This window comes from Canis lupus, chromosome 20 (genome assembly GCF_003254725.2).
Source record: "Canis lupus dingo isolate Sandy chromosome 20, ASM325472v2, whole genome shotgun sequence".
NCBI classification, from domain to species: domain Eukaryota; kingdom Metazoa; phylum Chordata; class Mammalia; order Carnivora; family Canidae; genus Canis; species Canis lupus.
The window spans coordinates 4744863-4768227 of NC_064262.1; the positions used below are offsets into that span (position 1 = coordinate 4744863).

Genomic DNA, 23365 nt, shown 5'->3' on the forward strand with positions numbered 1-23365 from the left:
ATCTCGACCATTTTTAAGTCTACAGTATAGTAGTGTTAAATATATTCACATTGTCATGCAATGGATCTCCAGATCTTGCAAAACTGCGTGCACTGAACATCTCTGAGTAGGCATCTTTATACACTGGTCTGGTTGAAAAGATTGGAATGGCTAGCCTAAAGGGAGTGTGCTTTTTTAAGGTGCTGGGCACATGTTGCCAAATATTGGCCCTCAGAAATTACCCTAATTGGGATGCCTGGGTGGCTCAGAGGTTGGGCCTCTGCCTTTGGCTCAGGTCGTGATCCCGGGATTTAGTTCCACATCGGGCTTTCCGCAGGGAGCCTCCTTCTCCCTCTGCCTGTCTCTGCCTCTCTCTGTCTCTCATGAATAAAATAAAAAGTCTGAAAAAAAAAAAAAAAGTCTGAAAAAAAAAAAAGAAAGAAATTGCCCTAAGGGAAGCCTATGCCTATCTTCAGTGACAGCCTCGCAGGCCTCAAGAGGGAGTAGTACCACTTCCCTGGGGAGCCCCTGCCTTCAGGGATTCAGGGAGCCATGGCTTGAAAACAACCCATCCCAGAGAAGCAGCCCCCAGTCTGCCAGCCTTCCTTTTTTGGAAAAAAAAAAAAAAAAATCAATAAACAAGATGTGTTAGGAACACTGGACCAGACTCTGAGTTTAATTAATGCCCTTTAGAGAGAGGAGAGGTGTGGTTAAGACCTCAGCTCAGGTGTCCCATGAGCCTGGGCATAAATGTCATTTGGCCTCTACCTAGCTGTGTGACCCAGGGCAGGTCACTTAACCTCTCTGGGCCCTCAGGTCCTCTGTCAAAATAGACATGGTGTAGAATGATGTAGAATCTCTCCTCTCTGATTGGAAGATCAGGGAACTCTGAAAGTTCTTCACATGGTGGCTGGCACTTGCTGCCCCCCCCCCCCGCCCCCCAGCCCCAGCACGTGGCAGTTGGGATTGCTATTCTTACTGCTGCTGTCAGGATTACTTTTAACACCTCTGTCACAGTAGTCTGAATATACAGACAGTAACAGCATGTAGGCCGTTCGCAGTTCTCAGAAAGGTTTTCCATCCGTAATACTTGCATTATTTTATAGCGTAGTTATTATTACTGTCCATGTGTAACAGGTGAGAAATTTGAGGCTTGGGAGGGCAGCGGCCAACTCGAGGTCAGCCATGTGTCAGGACAGGGAGCCTGGGCTTTAGTCCACACCTTTGGCTTACACTCTGTTCCACACAGCAGCTGCTGGAAGCACAGGCCTCTGGGCGACCAGGGCAAGCAAGAGCCTCTTCTTCTGGTCTCACCTGTTGGGGGAGGCTTGGGCCTCCAGTGGAGAGAAGACTCCTTGCTTTCTTTTCCTGTCTCTGGCTCTTAGCCCCAACAGCGGACAGATTTTTTTTTTTTTTTTAGGAGAGAGGTTACAATTCTGTGTGTGGGGTCCCTCCTCCCACCCCACCCCCATACCACCAAGCATTCCGGCACTCCCTGGAGGTCCTACCTATTAACTCACTTCTGACACTGTTTACTTTGGGATGGCGTCAGATGCCGCAGGTTAATGATTCAGCCCTTCCAAGGCCGACCTCCTGCTCCCACCTCACTTCTGCTGCCTGTCGCCCAAGTGTCAGGATCATCACCTGTGCTTTCGGACACCTGGCTGTAAATCGGAGCTGTAAATCGGAGCGTCCCGTGACCTCCGCCATGGGTTTGATGAAATTGCTAAGGCAGCTCACAGAACCCAGAGAAACATCTTATGGACCAGATTAGTGGTCTGTCCATAAGGGCCAGAACGCAGGGACAGCCACAGGGAAGGGATGCACAGGGCAAGGTGAGTGGGAAGGGGGGTGGAGCTTCCACGTCCCCCTCTCCAGGGGCCACTGTCCCCCCACCCCCCACCCCCGTCTCCATGTGTGCAGCGGGCTGGAAGCTCTCTGAATCCAGTCCTTTTACATTTTTATGACAGCTTCATTACTTTAAGCATGATTGATTAAATCAGTGGCCTTTGGTGATTGAGTTCAGTCTCCACCCGCACGGAGGGTGGGACTGCGAGTTCTAACCCTGGAATCGCGGCTGCTTCTCCTAGCAACCGGCCCCTATAGCCTTGGGTACAAGCTAAAAGTCACTCATTAACATAACAAAAGACACCTTCTCACTCTCATCACTTAGGAAATTACCAGAGTTTTAGGAGCTCTGCCAGCAACCAGGACAAAGACCAAATATATTTATATATATTAGAAATCACAATATCACAGGGTTTTTTTTGTCGTTTTTTCCAGAAACTAGCAGGGCATGTCAGAGACCAGAGCTGCCTGCCGAGGTGAAACCTGAGAGGGGCTGCGGGAGGTATTCCCATCTGTTAGTCTGTTCTCAGCCAGCAGCGGATCCCAAGTCCAGAAACCGAGGCCTCCCGGATCCTAAAGCTGCAGACGCCTCTGGGTTTGGCAGGCTGGCTCCCTGGGGGAGGGTGCCCGGGGTCAGTATTCAGGCACGACCGCCCAGAGGGTCCCCCAGGGCCCCACCTTTATCTACCAGCTTCCCACCAACATGCTGGGGGACCTTGGATGAGTCATTTCCCTTCTCTGGGCCCTCATTCTCCTCAGGTATAAAACAAGGATCTGGAATCTTCGCTGGGGGAGCTCCTGGGCTGGCAGTGCCCAGCTTTGGGCATGAATCTGAGCTCAGCCACTTAAGAGCCAGTGCCTGCCGTGATGGCCTCCCTCTCCAGGCTGGGTGTTCTCTATAAAGCAGACAGAAGCGCACATGCCCCAGAGGGTCTATCGCGTGCTTGAGGGCTGGTGCCTACCGCAGCCTGGCAGCCAGGTGCCCCCCCCCCCGCCACGGTGGGGCTGTACACTTGGATACCTTGGCTTCCCATAATGGATTCTCGCCCCTACGCCTTCATCCCTAGGAGTAGCCAGAGGCAGTTCTGAATCCCCAGCTCCCCTGCCTCACATGCCCAGCCTGACTCCGCTGACTCAGCTCCCATGTTACCTGGCACAGGTGTTCTCTCACCTCCAGATTCCCTCAACTTTGTTCTTTTCATCACCCCTGAGCTCTTGCTCTGTGGGCCCCATCAGGGCTGCCCTGTTGTAAAGGGCCCGTGCCTCCCTCCCTCCCTCCTGCCACAGTGAGGGGACATGGCTCTTATTTATGTTTTCTTTATTTTTTTTAAGATTTTATTTATTCATTCATGAGAGACACAGAGAGAGAGAGAGAGAGGCAGAGACACAGGCAGAGGGAGGAGCAGACTCCCTGCAGGGAGCCCGATGCAGGACTCGATCCCAGGACCCCAGGATCACACCCTGGGCCGAAGGCAGATGCTCAACCAGTGAGCCACCCAGGTGCCCCTTATTTATGTTTAAGAGCTGAGTGGTGCTCTGGCCTTCTGTTTGATTCCTAGTCTTTTCTAGGCATCCTACCTCCCCGACCATGCACCTGACATGAGAGCTTTCTCTTGTCCATTAATTCCTGAGGCCCAGAGAGAGGCCAGGGGTTGATAAGGACTCTAGGGACTTCCCACTGATCAGTGGGAAGGGTGCCACGATCAGTTAGCAATGTCTGAGAGGGGAGCAGGATAGGTGGAGGTGGCATTTGGGCTCATCAATGAGGTGAGGACTGACTATAGGACATCCTTGGGAGTGGGCACCCGCTCTGCAAAACCTGTGGAAACAGGGAGGAGGTTAGAAGACCTCGAAAGGTCTGGGCAGCTACCGGGGAAGTGGCTTCCTCTGAGTGGGAAGAAACAAAAGAGCATGCCTGTGGGAGGGTGGGACCCCAAAGTCCCAGGCCCTTTAATTTGTACTCCGTTGAAGTTTTCAGACCAGGAGGCCAGAGTATTTGATCCCTCTTATGACCTCAGGGCGTGATCTTATTTCATATGCATAAACATTGTAACAGGTGTCATATTTTGTGCTGGATGCTGTAGTGTGTGTGTGAGATTCCTCCAGATACTCTGAATAAAGTTGCTAGATGCAATACAGGGCATCCAGTTAAGGAGAATTTCAGAGAAACAGCAAGTCATGTTTTTAAGTATGCACTTTGCAGTCTGAGTAAATCTAACAAGCTTACCTGGCAAAGTCATTTACCCAGTGGCCAGGGAGGTCATGCTTGCAGGCTGGTCCCCATGAACCAGTGGCAGGAGCCCTTTGCCCAGCCCTAGCCCCCCTTGCTGTGGGTCCCTGAGATGTTGCGCCCTGGGCATCTGTGTCCTCCCCCACGCAACAGAAGGGTCAGCCAAGGTGATTTATGAGATCTGTTTTCAACCTGGAGATGCTAACTGAGCACCTGTGACACCCCGGAACTTTACGGTCCTTTCCTCATTGGAGGCATGAAATGGTCCTGTGGCAAAGTTCTCATGTTCTTTGCTTTGTGGATGAAGAAACCAGGCTCAGGGAGGTGCCCTGTGATCCCGTCCCGGCCACACAAGACTAGGGGTCCTGTCTTGCATGCTTCTGGGCCCCAACTCCCCACCCTGCCCTCCTTCCACGTGTGTGTGTGTGGGGGGGGGGCTGCCCAGTGGGGCCCTACTGTTCTTTCTGGATTGTTCCCCCCTCACCCGGCTCTCCTGTCCTGTGAGGAGCCCTCATAGTTAAATGAATTGAGGTGTTTACTCAGCATTCCTGTGTCCATTCACTAATGCACTGAGTGTTTTTGGAGCACCTGCTGTATACTAGGCACAGTGTGGGGCAGTGGGGATAGAGTGAGGAATGAGGCAGGAAGGGAGAGATGACATAAATGATCACACAAACCATGGTTTGGTTGCAAAATGGAACAAGACATTGTGTCCCGTGTCGTGTTCCTCTCCCCCACCCAACCAGTGCAGTCGTCAGTGTATATAACCAGGAGGCCAGATCTCTTAGGGTGGAGGAGGGAAGTAACCTTGGAACGCAAGCCACTTCTCATGAGCCTGTCTGCCTTCCACCCTCCTATCCATCCTTCCTCTTGATGAGCATTGTGAGGCTTAGAGAAGTGCATTGACGTGGCCAAAGTCACACATCCCCTTAAGACATATGACCTCCACTCCTCCCATAGCCAGCCCTTCTGCTGTTTCCTGGCTGTATGAACCCCAGCCAGCCCCATCTCCTACCTGGGCTTCCATTGCCCCATTTGTAAAAGGGGTCCACAGGAGGGTGGACCATGATGCCCACCAGGCTAACTGGCAGCAAATAGGAGAAAGTGGTTTGGTATAGTGAAAAGCTTGATGCAGCTATTTCTTATTAATGTATTTTATTAATAATGGCTATATTAAAGTGCTTTCAAGGATGATTTAGTCACATTAAAAAGTCCAGACATCGAGGAAACTCTTCATCCCAAAAAAACTAGAAAAGCCACAGCTCTGGAAGATCCCTGGGGGCAGGAGCTGCTTCTAGGTACTGATCCCCTCCCCCTCCCAAATCTCTGGCCTTGCCTGTGTCAGCTGACCCCCATGTGGCCTGCCCTCAAAGCTTCCTTGTGGTTGAGGACTGGGCCTGCTGGGTGCCTCTGGGGAGAAGGGCCACCCCCAACTTCTTCAAGAAATTAATCTTATTTCATATGCATAAACATTGTAACAGGTGCTAGTATTACAAACATAAGTAAGACACTGTCAGTTTTTTTAGAATCTTACAATCTATGCGGTGAGACGTAGGTGAACATATGAATTACAGCAAAAAAATTTTTTAAAGATTTTATTAATTTATTGCTGAGAGACACAGAGAGAGAGAGAGAGAAGCAGAGACACAGGCAGAGGGAGAAGCAGGCTCCATGCAGGGAGCCCGATGTGGGACTCGATCCCAGAACTCTGGGATCACGCCCTGAGCCAAATGCAGACGCTCAACCACTGAGCCACCCAGGCGTCCTGAATTACATTAAAATTGAGTATCAGCTTTTTTTTTCTTGTCTTCTTGAGAAACGATTGGCATGCATCACTGTATAAGTTTAAGGGGTGCAGCATGACGGTTTGTTATAAAACGCTGTGGACTAATGACCACAAGAGATTCTGTCCACATCCATCTTCTCGTAGGTACAGTAGCTCCCAACTTCTTAAGGTCATGGGAGGCAGACCTTTTGTTTTCCCTTTGGCTTTTATGGTTCCTTTGAGAAATGTATATATTTTCAAACTCCTTCCAGCCCCACTGAGTGGGGGGAAGGCCCAGATGAGAACCTTTGCTGTCTGGGGAAGTTTGGGGAAAACCTGTAAGCATCTGAAAACCGAGAATTGAAAGTCTGTTCATTCAGTGATCAGAGACTTAAGTATTTTCCTGTGCACAGGCCCCAGCCACACCCCGGGGACCCAGAGTCGAGCCTCGCTCTGTTTGTTCAGCCAGGAAACAGCCAGGCCAGGGAGGAGACAAATCAGCTGTCCGTCAGTGGGGGTGTCTGGAAGATGCTTTGGGCCCCACACGAAATCAAAAAAGTATCCCAGAGGCCTTGAATGGCAAAAGCATGCCAGGCAGACACAAGCCTGGAAGGGCATTTGCTGATAGAGGGAGGCACCGCTGAAGAGGGAAGCAGAGAGCCGCAGATGCCCTCAGTAGCATGGCTTAGCTGCAGGGTTTCTCTGGGCCAGAGAAGAGAGACAAGGGGCTAGGTGGGAGGTCTTGGTTGGTACCCCAAAGGCCCTGCTGAGTGCTCGGGCCTTTTTTTCTTTTTTTAAGATTTTATTTATTCATTCATGAGAGACAGGGAGAGAGAGAAGCAGAGGGAGAGAAGCAGGCTCCCTGCGGGGAGCCCCATGTAGGACTCAATCCCATGACCCCGGGATCATGACCTGAGCCAAAAGGGCAGACGCTCAGCCACCAAGCCACCCAGGTGCCCCCTGAGTCCTGGGATCTTGATTCACTTTGGGGAGCCCTTCTGGAACCAGAAGCCCCCTTAAAGGTAGTGACTTAGTTCTTCATCCTGAAGAAGAACAGCCCAGCCCAGCTCTCACCTAAACAGGCTTGCAGGAGCATCACAGGCTCTGCCAGAGGTCCCAAGAGGAAACCCACTCTAATGAGATGTCTAACCTAGTTTTGATGACTCACATGGTTTTGGGAGCATGCGAAATGCCTTGAGAGGGGATGGCCGTGCCAGCAGACTGGGCTGCTTGTCTGACACAGCACACCCGATGGGGAAGCTGTGCCTTTGCTGTTCTCCCTGTGTGAAAGCAGAGCCCTGGGTGCTTGTTTCTGCCTCTGGTCAGTGTTGTTGATGAACTGTATGAAATGAAAGATGGTGGTCCAGGGGCGTCCTGTTTCTCGTAAGAGCAAATCCAGTCGCGTTTGGATGCGCTTCCTCCTAACTCCCCTTGTGTAATCCGAGATGGCCCATTTTACAGATGATGTAACTGAGGCCCCAAGGGGAAGTGACATTCCTGAGGTCACAGTTTACAGCTGACCAGGGACAGAGTCAGGTTCCAACCAAAATCTTTTAAGGTGATACAGCAGAGGCAGAAGGGGAACTAGGCAAAGGGGGTTTGGGGAACAGGGTCTCACAGTGGGTGGTGTCCTGGGGAATTCAGAGAACAAAGCTGGAGAGGCCGGGAGGGTGATGGCGCGGGCCAAGGGCGGGGGTGGGGGGTGGGGAGGAATTATGTAGAACTCAAGCCATCTGGGGGTCAGCAGGGACCAACTGCCCAAATAAATAGATGAGTCAATTTAAAAGGATGGATTTCTTGACTATTTATAGTCGTGGCCTAAATCTCAGGTATCCTTGTCCCCAAGGAGTAAAAGGAGACTTTTTTCTGATCGGCCAGGCTATCTAAAGGGTGAATAAGCTGATTAAGTCCCGGGCTGCTGCGGAGGATGGGACGGTGCTGGAGGGTCAGGGTGAGAGTGAACTCAGAGGCAGTGGGGGAGGCGAGGTCAGTCCCTTCCCTTCATCAATACCTTATTAGCCACCTAATTGCTCTAGGTAGCCCGAATTGAAATGCTTAACAGTTCTTCCTGGCCTGAGGGGCCAGCATTTAGTAATCCCAGCAGGTATACATAATTAAATGGGAAGACCCTTGTAAAGCATTTAGCACAAAGCCTCCTGGAGGTGGATGTGTTTATCCTTGCTATTTTTTTGTAGTGAGGCTGACCCAGGACCTGTGATCTGGGGCTGCCGGGAGACCTGGATTCTAAGTCTAACTAGTTAATTTGCAAAACGACACCCCCTATCTGCTGCTGGCCTCAGTTCTCTCCTGTGTCAAGAGGGGGACTTCCTGGCATCAATGCCCAGAGTCAGGTGGTTGAGGACCTAGGATTCTGGAATCCTCCCTGCCTCTTTCTGGTTGTGCAACTTTGTTGAAGTCACTCAACCCCTCTGAGCCTGAGCCTCAGATGGGGTATGATTCCTCATCTCAGAGGATGGTTGGTAAGGACTGGGTGAAAATGCGGCACCGAGTCCCAGGCGCTGAGCACCATCGCTCAACCCAGGGAGCTGATGTTCTTCTCTGGGTCTGGCTGTGCAGTTGGAGGACTTCCCATACTTTTAAGGCATTTAGAGTGTGGGTTTGTTGTTGTTGTTGTTGTTGTTGTTCTATGAGAGTCTCTGAAAATGTTATAAAGTCTCATTACCTTTGAACTGATTATAGGAGAAACACAAGCAGCCATAATCAGTGAAAAGTGATTTAAAATGCAAGAAGCAAAATATTTAGCATGATTAAAAAATTACTACCAGTTAGAATTATATCAAAATGCCCAACAGAGTGCCAAACACATAATGTTACCTGCAACTATTTTTGTTTCCAGGCAGTAAGAACAGTTGGAATTGGAACAAAAGGTTGCTATGACGATGATACACCAGGGTCCTCATTCACTGCCTCCAGGGAGGAGGCCCACCCGCTGCCCTAGAGCATCCCCCAACCACGAGAGAAAGAAACTGGGATTACAGCTGACCAAATGAGCAATTCGTTCTGCTGGGAGATAGACAGGATGGTCAGGGAAGGCTTCCTGGGGGAAGTGTCATTTGAGAACAGAGAAGAGCAGAGATGTGCATTCCAGGTCCTGAAATGGCTATAAAAATGCACCAAGCTGTGAAAGCCCAGGGCCCCCCAGGCAATGACGTCATAGAGGCAGTGAACCAGCAGGCAGTGAATCAGCGAGTCCTATGGTAAAAGAATCTCCACTGGCTTTAATTCTAGGGGATGTTCCTAACTGGTGGCATTTTTCTGGAGTATGCAGTCTCTGGGCACCTGGGATGTGTGTTGGAAGGGGCATTGTGTCCACCTGTGTCCCTATCTGCTCACAGAGCCTCTATCTGTCCCCTTACAGAACCCTACTGGGCTGCCTTCTGTGATGCAAGCTTGGGAGGTCCCCAACAGCTGCGGTTACCTAGGAAACAGTGTCTAGGGAGTCCACCCAGGAGAGGGAGCAGAGGACAAATATGGGAGCCCTTCTCTACTCTGACCTGAGTGGTCCTGCTGGAGGTCTGGTGGGAACAAGGTCTTTCCCAGGGGCATCCAGCTTGGAGTGGGCCATGGCTCCCTTTGCTGAGAACTGTTCACCCAAGCTGCCCACCCCACACCACCAGTGGGACCCTCTGTTTACCCACCACCTCGGTCCAAATCCTCGCTGCCCCTGAGCTGACTGGAGGTAGGTTGCTGGGTAAACAGGCAGGGCATTCCCTTGGGGTCAAAGACTTCTGTGGGATGTGGTGCTCTGTATGTCCTGGACCTGGGAAGGAACTCCTCAAATAAGTAAGTTGAGCTGGTCCTAGGCATCCAAATAGCAGGCAGGGCACCTGGAGGCCTAGAACACAAGTTGAAACACTGGAGACCAAAGCTTTTGCACCTAGGCCTCAATCTCCCTTCCTGTAAAATGGACACATGAGACCAGATGGTGGTGTTGAATTTCATGAACTAGTACATGTCCACAAAACAAATGGGGGTTGAAGAAGGGAGTAGCCCACCCTTGGGCTGGCAAACTTCTTACCGTAATCGCTGTTGTCTTACCTTCCTACTAGCAGGCCACTCGTTCCCTGAGAGCAGCTCCAACACGAATAACGCTTGCCCTCATGCATGACATCTTAGCAGGCACCTGTCTGTGTGCCTGACCCTGTGCTGACGGGTTTACCTGCATCGGCTGCATCACTTCATGTGATCACCCCTTTGCCCTGAGACAGTGGGGCCGTTATCAGCCAGATTTTACAGATGAGGAAACAGAGGCGCGGTAGGCTGCCCAGGGTCCCACAGCTGAGCCTGACTCGGGGCTTCCTGGAAAGCCCCTTTCTCTTTTCAAGCCTCAGTCTGCTTATCTGTAAACCCTGGGCATCGGGGTCCGGGTCTGATGGCCAGTTGAGGGGACTCAGGCACCCAGGGACCTCCAGCTAGGACCTTCGGGGTTTTGAGGCTGCTGGGAGTTGGGGGGGTCACAGAATCTGATTTCTATAACTGCAGCCAATCTGGGGGAGACCACCAAGCAGCTTCTTCTCCCAGAGGTTTTTTTCACAGCTGCCCAAGGAAGGAGGGGGCTACTTGGCCATCTGCTCCAAGGACACTTCCCTCACTGCTTGTCGGGCCTGCTCTGCAGCCCGTTTCCCAGCAGTGTCTGTGGCGCTAACTTTGCTCCCAAGGCCAGGCCCCAGGCCCTGAAAACTTCCGCCTCCCCAGCTGGGCAGGCACCACTGCCCATGGGGTATTGACATGTTGTGCGGGGAGCTGCAGGCCCTGGACAGCTGCCTGAGATGTTCTCCTGACCCTACCCCAAGGCGAGGTGGAAGAGGTGACAGGAGGTTTCCACATCCGCGCTCAGATCCCCAGGGAGCCACCAACCTATAGGACCTATATTGTTCCATAGTCAGCAAGAATATTGGGAGGGGGCCCCAGAGTACCCTGGTTCCATCCGCTGTGGAAGAGGAGTGAAAGCTGGATAGAAGGTGGGGGTGTTAGGGTGATGCCCTACCTGGCTGACCTGAATTCAAACACTGGTCCCAGCTCTGAGGTGATATGTCAGGTGCCCAGACATGCCCAGCAGGTGCACGGGACATGCCCAGCAGGCCTTGGCTCTGAGTCTAGGCTGTCACTGGTCTCAAGGTCATCATCCTGATAGCTCACGCTTTGTTCAAGTGCTAGTCTCGGTGGTCGATCCATATAAGCTCATTTCATCTCTCAACAACCCTAAGAAGCAGGGACTATTGCTATCATCGTACTATATTTGAGGAAGCCCCAGGTAATCCACCTGCCAGCCCCAACCTTGATTTCTCAAACTCCTTTTAACTTTAGCAAGCGGATAGGGAGTATTGCCTTGTCCCAAATCCAGTCTGTCACCCAAATCCAGTCTGCAGTGACAGACTGGGTAACATTGTCACTGGGTAACATTGGCTGGGTCCTGTTTCCTCTCTGAACCAGTTTTCTTACCTATAAACTGGGGGCAAAAGGGCCCATCCCCCAGAGGTACTATAAGGGGCAGTGGCAAAAGGGAATAAGAGAGCCTCTGGCAAACTGTTAAGTCTGGGCACGTGGTTCTGGGGTCGTCCTTGGACTCAGTGCAGCTGACAGAAGTAAAACCCAGCCTGGCACAGCCCCCAGCTGCTCTGGCAGGGGACACCGTCGTCCATGGGCATAAACACGTGCACATGGCTGTGCATGCTCACATGTATTATCATTGGCCAGCAGTAGATTCTTTCATTGGTTAATTTTGTTTTACATGTTACCAAGCATCTCCCAGTTCATTAGCATCGCCCTTCCCAACCTCGCCTCATTCTAAGATTCACTTGGCAGGGGTTGGTTTAATAACCTTGAAGATGGAGAGTCAGGAGGTCTGGGGCAGGTCCAGGCATCTGCATTTTCAGCCAGAGTCGCAGGCAATGCTGATGTTCAGGCACCTGTGGTCATCCACCAGCTTGGCCCAGAGACTTTAGCAAGGAATGGTTTTACAGATTATGAGGACCACTTTACAGATGAAGAAACTGAGCCTTCCCAAGGAGAACTTTGAACTTTGTCCAGGGTTGAAGTCTGAGCAAGAGCCTAGCGCCAGGTGAATGGTATGGCAACACAGGCCGGAGGAGGCCGAGGGGGTGGGGGCACGGGGGGAATAGGGTGAGCAGGAAGGGCTTCCTGCAGGAGTGACACTTGGGCCGGGTCTTGAAGGTGGGTGGGATCTATCTTCAACATAAGATAACCCACAAAGCACAGGATTGAATGGGATGATGATGGAGAAATCAAGGAATTCCCAAGACTCAGGCAGGACCGAGGAGAGGTAAGGTGGCAGAGACTGGGGCCCGGGTGGTGTGAAGTATAATGAGGTTTGGAATCCAAGTGGGGAAATAGATTATTCTCCAAGCAGCTGGGAGCCACCAATAGTTCTTTAGCTGAAGGTGACAAGAACTTTCCTGTCTAGAAACAAGCTTGGCTGAGCTAGTGGGCGTGCCTCTAAGGAGTTTCCAGTGGTTGAGGTGGCCTCATCTTGTGTTGCTGCATGGGTGACTGGCTGTGTGAGGAGGCAGTGGCACATCCGCCACACCGTGCTCTTGGTGGGCATGATTAGGCCACACGTGGAATTACAGTGGAAGGTTAAGGGAAGTGGAGGCTGTCTGGAGGTTGCCTGGGAGATGGTCTGCACAGTGCAGAAATGTCACTCTTCCCTGGAGTCCACCCACCCCTGGTATGGATTTTAATGCTGAATCCTTCTAGCTCAACAGTAGCTGCTGTTAGGCACCATCTCATAGCCCTGGGAGTTGTCCCTCCCGCCGCACCACTATCCGCCAGCCTGACAGAATTAGGCATCAGTTGGGTCCAGCCAGGTTGGGAATAGAGCTTTACTTTCAGCCTCTGGCACCCACTGTATTCCACTGGGTTGGGGTGCTGGGAGCCTCCCTGCCCTCCATCACCTCCTCCCTACCTCACTTCCCCCTCTGAAGCAAGATTCCTTCAGCTCTGATGGCCCATCTGTGAAAGAGGCTGGTGGCTTTTGTTGGTCTGCTGTGGGTCTGGGGCCTCGGTTTGCTCATCTAGAAAGTGGGCTTGCATTTGCATGTGCCAATACCCTAATCCCCATTTTGAGCCTTCCAGTTTTTTTTTTTTTTTAAGATTTTATTTACTTGAGAGGGAGAGGTAATGAGAGAGAGAGAGAAGGACCAGTGGGGAGAGGGGGATGAGGGAAAAGCAGACTTCCTGCTGAGCAGGGAGCCCCATGCGGGCTTGATCCCAGAACCCTGGGACCATGGCCCGAGCCAAAGGCAGACGTTCAACTGACTGAGCCACCCAGGTGTCCCGAGCCTTCCAATTTTTGTGCGGGATCCACAAGGACCCTCTAGTAGTACTTGACAGAGCTTTAGGAGACCAAGGAGAACACACTTGAAGATCTGTTTTGGAAGATGCTCAGGAACACCTTGGTTTCATGAAAATTGATTTCCTAAAGGTTTAGGGCTCATCTATCGAAAGAGGGAGAAGCTTTGTAGAGTTTTGCACATTTGGGGAGAACCCCGCTCAGATACCGGGGACACATCCCCTCTTTGTCTAGCAGAGAGGATGTCTGACTCATCCTTACTCTGTCGGCAGCCCTGCCTGGTCCTAAACATCTGCTGCCATCCAGTGTTCTCCACCTGGCTGAAGAATCCTCACGGCTCCAAGGTAGCACCTAGTTACTCCTGTGTTGAGAGTCCCCAGGGTTGTGAGCCTTAAGCATTCTGACAATCGTCTATAGTGCTGGGCCTCCTACTGGGTGTCAGGAAGCAGGCCCTGGGTGACCATAAGCACACAATTATAATCTGGGCTGGTGAGCTTGGGGCCAGAGGTGGTGTGACCCACGAGCCCAAGGAAGACACTGGGGAGGACTCAGGACCATTGTCCTGGGGGATCACTTGAGGATAGCCTGTGCGTTACTCAGGGGACAGTGCCAGACTAGGGGAACAGAATGAGCCAAGGCATGGAAGTATGAGAAAGCCTGGAGGTAGGTGTGTGGTTCGGTTGCCCCTGGGGATCTCAGGTGGGCTTCGGATGGTGGAGGAGACCTGACACTTGACTTTCAGATACATGGAGAACATTCCAGGCCACAGCCCCTTTGCTCTGAAACGGAGCACCAGCAGCGGGCAGCAGACATGGCTCGTTGATCATCACTGTTGTCTTGCTAAGTCTCATGCTTCTTTGTTCCACAGGCACCAAATTCCCCTGGAGCTAAATTTTTTTTTAGTGTTGTTTTTTTTTTTTTTTTTTTATAGATTGTATGTATTCATTCATGAGAGACACAGAGAGAGAGGCAGAGACACAGGCAGAGGGAGAAGCAGGCTCCCTGCAGGGAGCCTGATGTGGGACTCGATCCCAGGACTCGGGGATCACGCCATGACCGAGGGCAGACGCTCAATCACTGAGCCACCCTGGCGTCCCTGGAGCTTAATTTCTAAGGGAAGGTGAAGTATGGGTGCAGCTAGGAAGGAAGAAGTTCCTTCCTCACTGAGTGGAGACATGTTTAAAAGAAGAACTAATAGCAGGGGCCTTGTTTACATATATTTAATGAGCTAGGAGCCTTCATGCCCTGTAGATGGGATGTTATGCCCATCCTACAGATGGTAACGCTGAGGCTGAGATGCTGTCCCAAGCCGCCCAGCAAAGAGTACTTTGGCTGTTTCCATGAAGACATGGAGACATGACTTCTGACAGAGCCCTGGTGACAGACTTGGAGGTGACTGGCTCCGAGTGGGTGTTGGGCCACTGGTGTGCCCTTAGCTGGCCTTGTCACTGAGGGCCTATCTCTTTCCAGTTTCTGTAGAGCTAAGGAGGGGCCGCCCTGTTAGCTTTTCACTACCAGTGAGAGGAGGGCGGCTTTGGGGTTCTTACAGCTTAAAAGGGGAAGTCTGAGGAAATGGAAACTGAGCTTTTCTTTTCTTCTTCTTCTTCTTTTTTTTTTTTTTTTGTATCTTTTTTTGTGAGCTCCAGAAATACTCCTGGGTTCTGCAGAGCCGGCCTCAGGACCATGGTAGACCCTACCCCACCCCCACTTCCGGCCAAACTAGGCTGAAGGCTGGGGTGGTGGGGAAGCTGACAAGAGTGACAGGCTGTGGCTGGTGAGTCAGTGCCAGGAGGCCGTTGCCTGCTGACTCACTGCCCTGCGCACCAAAACAGGCCCCTGAGCACCCCCTTACACATCATGGCGGCCCTCCCCTCTCTCCCCGCTTCCTCTCGCTCGGCTGAGCTTTGGCTGTGGTGGCGTATGCTGGAAATCTATACGCAGGTGGCATCTGGGGTCTCAGCCCGCCCACACAGAATCCACGAGGCCGGACTGTTCCCGAGCCTTCTCTGGGAGTACAGGTCCAGCCAGGCTGCAGGGCCCAGTCCGGAGCGTGCCGGGGGCCTGCTCCTTGGAGCTCCTTCCATTTGCCCTGGACCAGATGCATACTCCTGTCCTCCTGAACTTGTAGAATAATTTTTGTGTTACTTTGGCAAAACGAACCCCTCCCCTGTCTCTGGAGATTGGCACCTGGAGGGCAGAAAGGTGACCTTGTATCCCCCTGTGGTGGCCCTGGGCCAGCAGGGTGGTCATGCTTGGTTACCATGGGACCCGTGGGGCTTTTCCTGCCCTTTCCCCCAGGTGAGTAAGTGCTTGAGGTCATATAGCATCAGAGGCTGACCCTGTTTTTCCCAAACCCACGGGCTTCACCCCTAGCGGTAAGGGTACAGACTCCGTGCACCAGGGCATTGTCTTCTGTGGCACTGGTGGTGTAGTTCTTGGCCAAGGGGAAGGAGTTCCAGGCCCCATCCTTGGCTGATCCCTTTTCATAAAGAACAGTGGCCCCCTTCAGCCAGTCCTGCAGGTACTTGGTACGTGATGGGGGTGCTGGGTGGCTCCCGGGTGTTGGGGGTAAGGACTCCAGTTAGTTACAGGCGCCCACTAGGAAGTCCTCACTAGCAACAGCTTACAGGGAAAAGCCCAGCATGGGCCCTCAAACCCCTTCCAGAGTGGAAGGGAGGGGTCGGGCAGGCAGTCAGGAGAAAGCAGGGGTTGTCGCCAAATGGTTGAGTCCTGGCCCAGCACAAAACTCTCCAGGGGTTCCCACCGGCCTCTGGCTAAATCCAGCTTTTAGTCGCGGCCTCCAGACCTGGCCTCCTGGCTAGGTCATCTTGTGCCCTACCTCCCTTTGCTCTCTGACCCGCACTGGACTTCTCTCTGTTCCTTTACCATGGCCTGTGACCTTCCTGGTACACGCTGTTCCCTGCTCTGAGAACAACATTGCCCAGATGTTTGCCCCACAGACCTCAGTTTCAGTGTGGTTGAAAGCATGGACCCCTGCAGCCCATTGCCTGTGTTCAGATCCCCGCTGTGTGACTTTGGGCCAGTGACTTCACGTCTCATTGATGCCTGAAAAGGCTTAACAATGGGGCCTGCCCGCGTCCAGTCCTCCGTGAGCTTCTGCCATTATGAAACCTTTTACCCCCTCAGAGGGGCCTTCCTGGCTCCTGGGTCCTTGTCACCTCCATCGCATCCCGCTTGATTGTCTTCTACATGCTGGTCCTGTAAATGTTTCTCTCTCCTTCTGGAACATCAGCGACTCGGGGCTCACGTCCGTGCCCCTAGTTCCTAGAGCAGTTCCTGGCACCTGGTAGGGTAGATCAATAAGTGTTTACTCAGTAGGCCCTGCTTGCCAGAGCTACCCTTGCTCTGCTTTGCCCCTGGACATCGAGGTGCAGAGGGGCAGTACTTGGGCTGTGTGACCCAGTGGAACCGGAACTAGACCCTAGGACTAGGGTCAATGACTCCTAGGTCAATGCCCTTTCCCCTGACTCAGTGGCCTGCTTGGCCCGTGCAGGGGTGCCTCTGTGTTGCGCGGGGTGAATGCCCCCGCTTGCCTTCACCCCCGGGAGCCCGCCCAGCCGGCCCGCCCCCACCCCTCAGCCCCTCCCTGGGCCCAGCCCTGCACCTTCTCCCCACCCCCACCATTTGCATGTCCTCTTTTTGTTTCATCTCTGTTGGCTGCCTGTGGTTCTCTGGGCTTTGGGTCAGTGCCTGCCACATCCGAGGAGATAAGAAAAATATTTGGACCTAGTCCTCAGACCTTTTACCTGTAAATGTTTTTGTGAGACGAGGATAAGGTAGCTGTAACTGGGCCCACATCCTGCCTGCCAGTGTCGTCCCAGAGGCCAGTTGTATGCAAAACCTGCTCACTTTCACCCACTTTTTCCTCTGTAAACCGCAGACCAAGAAGTAGGACTTGTTCTGGTAGGTCCCTATCCAGAGGTCACCTTGCCTCTAGGAGCATGGAATCAGGATCTGGGTGCAAATCCCAACCCACTGCCTTGTGGCTATGTGCCTTGGGCCACATCTTCCCCTTCTCTAAGCTTTACATCCTGATCTGTGAAAGGGAAGGCTCCGTGAGGCTTGGGGAGAAGTTGACACTTGTCCGTGGGTTGAGGTCTGATCATGTGCCACGCAAGGTGCTCTCAGCAGAAATGAGGGGCTCTGAGGGGAGACCTGCATTTTTGTGGGGTGGAGGGTTTGCAGTCAGATCAGGGGAGGGGAAGACCTGGCCCACAGGCGCGGAACCCCAGGTAGATAACAAGCCCTGTCCCCCAGAGATGTCAGGCTAAAAACAATTCCCCAAACAGAATTCACTTTCACTAGGATCAGAATGTGGTTGCTCATTGTTTGACTTTATTCCGGGCAAAACAATGCCAGACTTCCTGGATGACCTCACTGGGGCGAGCCATTGGGCCTGCGAGGCCGGGCTGGTCAGCATCTCCAGGCAAGCCTGCCCTGCCCTTGGCTGTGGCCACTTTGGGTGACCTGGGGTAATGGTGTGACCAAAGCAGCCAAACAGTTTGTATTGGGGCCACGCAATGTTTCAGAAATTAGAAAACTGGGTAAGGCCATTGGAGCCGAGGAGAGCCGCCCATGGCTGGAACCTAGGCTCCCATTTGTTCGCCACAGGCCCTACTGCTCCCCGAGGCCTCCCTGCCTCCCCGCTGTACTCTTGTCTTTCGCCTGCCGGGCCCTTGAGATTTTTCAGGCACGACTTATCCCAAGATACAAACAGGTAAACAAGATAGAAGGATATAGACCACATGATTCAATCAAATGATTAAATCTTTTTTTTTTTTTTTAAGATTTTATTTATTTATTCATGAGAGGTACAGAGAGAAGGCAGAGACATAGGCAGAGGGAAAGGCAGGCTCCCCATGGGAAGCCCAATGTGGGACTCGATCCCAGGACCCTGGGATCACGACCTGAGCCAAAGGCTGACACTCAACACTGAGCCACCCAGGGGTCCCAAATGATCAAATCTTTTAAAAGTGTACCTTTTTATGGAAAAGTCGAAAAGCCTTTCTTTGATTACTTTCTACTTTTCTTTTCAAAAACAGCTACCTTTAAGGTGCAGGGTGAAATAGTGCTCCCAACACACTTCATGCTTTTGTTTATTTGTTCGAATGGCTTTTGGTGTCTATTTATTTGTTTATTTATTTTTGTGCTTAATTTTCAAATGCTTCCTGGGGCCAGCATCGTCCCTAAGGAGCATGGCCTTGGCAGGCATTACTAATTGATCGCAGCCCTTCTACTCCCTGAGCCTGTCCCTTGCCTGGAACCTGTGGACAGTGCTTGAAGGAGCACCATGAGCTCTCTCAGAGAAGTCTGGGAGGCTCTCCTGCCCGCTGGAGGAAGCCTCATGGTCCGGAGTGCCACATGTCCTGGCTACCGATGCCATTTCGTCAGCCCACCTAGCCGGTCCCTAGGGCCCCGGGCTGGCCCTGGCTGTGTCCTGTGGCTCCTCACTTCCCTGTTCGCCTTCCCCTACTTCCCTGATGTGTCCAGTCCAGTGGCTTGAAGCTGACTTAAAGGCACCAGGCCTGATTTCACTTTGCCGACTTGCTTAAAGCAGGTGATCCAAAACAACCGAGTGCTGGAGAACATGGGATTGAGGCTGAAACAGATCGGGGAGCCATTTGAAGCTCCAGCGGCCTTTTACTTGCTGTGTGATTCTGGACAAGTGACTTCACCTCTCAGGCCGAGTCAGCAAAACGGGGATGGTAATGGCTCCCGTAGAGGGGGTTAACTGAGAAAATGCTTGCAGAGCACTTTGCACAGTGCTAAATAAACGTGCCTGTAGTTAATGCTTAATAAAGGCAGCTTGCTTTTCTCTTCTTTTTAAAACACTCAGGATATGATGCCTACCACACAGTATTAATAAAATTCCAATGTGGGCAGCTTATTTTCTTCAGCGGTCACTAATATTTATTAATCACTGAGTATGTACCAGGCCCTGTGCTGGACATTTTACAGGCATCATCCTGTTTAATCCCTATGAGGTGGTTCTTTTAACTAATGAGGCACACAGAGAGGTTGTTATTTGTTCCAGGTCACACAGCTGGGTTGTGGCCTCAGTGAGCCCAGAACCCTGGCTCTGCAGTGGACCGGGAAACGAGGAAAGGGGAGGATATAGCCCTGTTCTCAGGGCAGGGCTGTCCAGGTCTCTGGTCTCCCCACCCGTGAAATGGGTGGGTCATTTAGATCTCTCTTGGGATTCTGGGAGCCACTTACCTAACCCTCAGAGGTTCACTGAGAAACACTGACTGTTCAGTGAGGCCCAGAGATGGATCTTAAAGGCTGACTGAGGGCTAGGTACTTTGGAGATGGGAGGTATTCTAGAGAGGAAACAGCAAAGTACCTGCCTTCTTATTTCGAAAACCTGATAAAAGCTCATGAGTGGTTAAGTCCTGACAGTGCAAGATTTAAATCATTGTTCTTTTCCAGAGCAATCCTTGTGGGAAGCTGATTGTTTTTACTTGAGAAGGTTCAAGTTCTGCAGGGATGGGTGAGAATTTCCCAGCTTCTGGGCAGCTCAGCCAGGAAAAAGAGTCAAGAGCTTGGTTTCGCCACAGCCTTGGACCGAGGTGGCAGGTGCTGGGGGAGGCAGCCACAGCAGCATCTGCAACTTGATTCAAGATCCAGCTGGCTGGTGTGTGGGCACCTGGGGCCAGAGGGGTTGGGAGGGCAGGACTCAGGCAGGATACTCAGTCCCCAGCCCTACAGTGCTCTACCTCTGCAGTCCTCTTCCCTCTGGCCTCAGCATCTCCATTTGCAAACAGTGCAGATGCCTCCTCTTTCCTAAACTTTGCTCTGGTCCCCAAGGCATTGGGCAGATCAAGTTGGGAATTCTGACTTCTGTGCCTGGCCTCAGGCAGGCCACTCGCTTCCCCGTCTGAGCTTCAGTTTCCTTCATCTGTAAAACAGGACTAAAAAACCCCTTCGACAAGAAGGCTGTTAGAGGAGTAAGTAGAATTTAGTGACAGCTCCACACAAAGGAAGCACCAAAAATCTGGTAGTTATACATTGGGCAGAAGCCAAGGCACATCTGATAAATCACAGAATTGCTTGCACCAGGTTGAATCTGTCCCAGGGACGTGCCGAAGCCGACCAGGTGATCTGCAAGTTGGTCCTCAGGCACAGCAAGTTCTGGCCATGACCTCTGGAACAGAGAGACAAGGAGAATTTCAACTGGGCTAGGAGGGAGCCTAATCGCTTGTCACTGTAATAACCAAAGAGGAAGCTCTTAAAATGGGGAATTATGTATCACGGTCGCTACAAAATAGCCCTGGGCCTGGCGCCAAGGAAAACAGCTCTTAGCGGCTGCCTTCAGGCAGCAGGCTGCTAGAACGCCTGGGGAGCCGGGGTGGGGTGGGGGGGGCTTGCTCCTAAGTGCTTACTGCACGGTGGGGTGGCAGGTGGGAATTAGTGGGCTTCATCGTGAGCCTGTGGAGAGGCGTGGAAGTACTCCAGGGAAGGTGGTGTCTGAGATTGGGCCGGGCTGGCAGAGGGGTAGGGTTCAGGCACATTACAGTTACTGTCACTGCCAGCTGTATGACCTCAGGAGTGTCGCTTGGCCTCCCTAGGCCTTGCCGATCTCACCCTGAGTGAGACACCCCAAGGTCAAGGTGCACCTGATGATTACGGCAGGAGTAGCAGTAATACCGCAGCTCTTATTTAAGGAGTATTTGCTACTTGTCAAATACTGTTCTGAATACTTTCCATGCATCCTCCCCCCTCTCCCCATTCAGTCCTCACATCATCCCTATGAGGTGGGCATGATTATCCTCATCTTACAGATGAGACACTAAGGAATGTCTCATCAGAGAGACAACCTACAGAGAGGTTGAGTAACTTGCCTGCAGACACCCAGCCAGGAAGTGGCTGTCAGCTGCTAGACCAAGGCTCACTGTCTAGTTCCTACAGGTGACATGCTGCCACCAGAGGGCTTGGAGCAGCTGTGCAGGCAGCCTGAGCCTGAGTGGGATGAACAAAAGCAGTTTTGTGGAGCCAGTGTCCCAAGGAGAAGGGAGAATGGGGCGACAGGGCCTAGCTTGTGGTGAGAGGTTTGTGTTTTCTTCTGGGTGTGATGATGGAAGGCTGGGGTGGGGGGCACATACTGGTCTGATTACGCTCTAGATGTTGCCCTCAGCCACTGTCAAGAACGTTTTGCGGGGGCGTATGGGGTAGCAGCAGGGAGACCTGGAAGGAGGCTGCTGTGGTGGTTGCCATGGCGACGGAGAGATGTGGGTGGATGCCAGGAATGTACAGGAGGCAGGAGCCAAGGGGCTTTCTGCAGTGGGCTTATACAGGCGCGGGGCTGGTCAGACACCCCAGAGGGGCTTGGAATAAGGGGGGGATGCCCGCACCTGGATCTGGTCTCCAGAGCTGTGAGTGAATCTGGGTGAGGCCATGCACCATGATCTGGCAGGAGGGGGCCAGAGGATGGCTGCCGGCCGTGTGCTCCTGAAGAGTACGTGGGCTTGTATTTGTGGCAGCCGTGGACGGACAGGTGACGTGACCGAGGAACACAACCTTGGATACACGGGATGGGGAGCGGGGAGACTCCTACAATGCCAGATGCATGACCAGCTCCAGTTCTGCCCCATTCAGGCCCCACCCTACATCCTGGCTCAGCCTCGGGTGTTGGGGAGACCGGGTCCTGAGTGGGGAGCAGGCTGGAGGTCTCGCCTCGTGGGAGACCAGCTCCCAGAGCAGAGGGTCTCCGGGAACTTACTGCCACCCCCATCCACGAGCTGCTGCGGGGTCCTTTGAGTGCCAGCCTGGCCAGTGGGTTTCGGGGCCCAGAGGACAGAGCCAGGACTCTCAGGGTAGCCTCAGGGAAGCAGTGCGCTATTGGGGACAACTTTTGCTATTCCCAGCTGCCTGTGTGAGCAGAGGCGGGCCACCTCCCCCCTCCTCCTGGCTGACCTTGTGAAGGGCCTTGCAGCCCAAGATCCAAGCAAGAGCCTGAAAGGGCGGAACCGACCCTCTTGGTGAGGAGGTTCAGGGGTCATTCCCTGAAAAACATCTTCACTAGGAGGGACTTAAGCCGCACATCCTCCAATTATGCTCCCATCCAGCCGGCCCACAATGGGCCGCTCAGATAACCATCGGGGGCTGCACAAATTAATGCTGGAACAATGCTGGCCGCTGGGGCTATTTTTACAGTAGCCATACGCCTGGCCGAACCCCCACGTCGCCTCGAGGGAGCAGGGCAAAGAAAGGCTGTGCGGATGCCGCCGCCAGTCTGCGCTCCAGGAGACAGAGGAAGGGCTCAGCGAGCGCCTGGCGGCTCCAGGAAGCCTTTTCTTGGTCTGCTCATGGCCAGATAGCAAAACAATCGGGGTCCCCCACCCCGAGCCAGGGAGAGGAAGGAGGCGTGGGGGAAATGGGGATTCTGTTGTGCTTTTCTGCCTCTGCTCCTCAGAGCAAGGCCCCGGTGGGCCCAGCTGCTGGGGCCAGGCCAGCGCATCCTCTGTGTGCACACCCCAGGGCCGCCGGCAGCCCCCACCTCGGCCTGCCCAGACCACCACCTTCCATCATGCAGGCCGCAGAGGCTGAGACATCGCTGGTGTCACAGAGTTGGGGACAGAGCTGGGGTTTATATTGAGCAGCAGTGGCTTGTAGATCCCACCCTGGGGACCATCTATGCATCAGTTCTCCTCCTGCAGTCCAGGTTCTGGGCATGGCGGTGGATGAGACAGATCCCTGTCCCCATGGAGCCTCTGTTTTTGTCGAGGGGGAGACTGTTCACAAGGAAGCAAGGACTTGAACAAGACATTGTCAGGTAGTGCTAAGCACTCAGATGAAGCCGACTCAAACCCCCACTGGATATGTCCCGTGAGCCAGGTGGCAGGCAGGCCCAGATGTGCCTGGGAGATGGGGACACACTGGGTCCAGCTGACGGTTCCCTCAAGAAGTGTGAACCCAGGGTGTCTCAATGCCCTTCATGTGTCTTGAGGAAACCTAGAAAACTCCACTTTTCTCGGTTACTTCACTGCTGGCCACCAGTTTGGATCATAAAGACAAGCGGTGCCCCAGGCTGTTTGGCTATGAGTTGGTCACTTTTGCTTTCCAGCTTTTTGTTCTGCAGATAAAACAGGCTCAGAGATGGGTGGAGTAGGCCCACTAGCTCTGACACCTCCAGCTTAGCTGTCTTCCACGGCCCCGCACCATGTGGGGGTCAACCCTCAAAGTCTCCCTT

At 52.8% G+C, this 23365-nt stretch overlaps 1 protein-coding gene across 4 annotated transcripts in view; it reads left to right on the forward strand.

The window, feature by feature from the left end:
* Nucleotides 1–23365, forward strand: part of SLC6A6 (solute carrier family 6 member 6) — an 85185-nt gene that overhangs the window by 17540 nt on the left and 44280 nt on the right. Inside the window, exons 1-2 of one of the 4 annotated variants that reach the window (XM_025448931.3) lie at nucleotides 9306–9522; nucleotides 11807–11911. The exons of 1 other annotated variant lie outside the window; for it this stretch is intronic. The gene's annotated coding sequence lies outside the window, so the exon portion shown is untranslated. Of the gene's footprint in view, nucleotides 1–9305; nucleotides 9523–11806; nucleotides 11912–19605; nucleotides 19811–23365 lie in introns of those variants that run through there. 2 more of the 4 variants (XM_025448927.3, XM_025448921.3) reach the window with 2 other exon arrangements.